This window comes from Tupaia chinensis, unplaced genomic scaffold (assembly GCF_000334495.1).
Source record: "Tupaia chinensis unplaced genomic scaffold, TupChi_1.0 Scaffold000355_1, whole genome shotgun sequence".
In the NCBI taxonomy this organism is placed as follows: domain Eukaryota; kingdom Metazoa; phylum Chordata; class Mammalia; order Scandentia; family Tupaiidae; genus Tupaia; species Tupaia belangeri.
In genome coordinates this window covers 16,762,580-16,763,406 of record NW_006159850.1, presented here as the reverse complement: position 1 = coordinate 16,763,406, position 827 = coordinate 16,762,580, and positions in this window count along the sequence as shown.

Genomic DNA, 827 nt, shown 5'->3' with positions numbered 1-827 from the left:
TTTGCCTTTTTTTTTCCATCCTTCATTCCCTATCTCTTACCCTCTGCCATCTCCCACTCTCCTCCCACACTGTCTCTGGTATCTATGTCTGCTTTCTATACTACCCCCCCCATATTTTATTGCGTCACTAAAGATCTTAATTAATATAAATATTTTCATAGCAAGCACAGCTGATATATACATTTCCGTGAACACAAGTCCAACTTTAGGCATAAGCCTCAATGAGTAAAATGAAAATCCTATAAAGTAACACCTAGCTAGGGCTATATATCTTCCTGCAGGCATCACATAGGTATTTTTAATGCATTTTTTTTTAATTTCAAGAAAAAGTTTTAGTTTTTTTTTCCTAAAACTTTTTTTAACTTAATTTACATTCTTTCTCTGAACATCGTCACAGCATACAAAATGTGATTTGCCATCCATACTGCATAGTGGCTTAATCGTGCATATTATTATCAAAAATTTTCCATTTCTAGTTTCTAGAATTATTTTTACCTCCTATTTCTGATCCTCTGTCCTTTCGCACCTTCTTCTCACACTATCTCTAGTGTCTACAGTTGTCTTCCATTCCTTTCCCCCCTCACATTGTGTTGATCACACAATTTCTTAAATAATCCAACTACTTTCAATAGCAAGTTCACTTGGTACTACTAAGAAAACCAGATTTAACTTAAATCAAAGAAATGATATGGAACTTTGCTTAAAGCCAGGAAACAGGTTAGGATTCTGTTCACATGGTAGTTGCATGAACCTATCCATATCTCAAGACAGGACACAAATCCTTACAACCAGATAACAAAGTCTACAAGAAAATCAGCAATATTTTA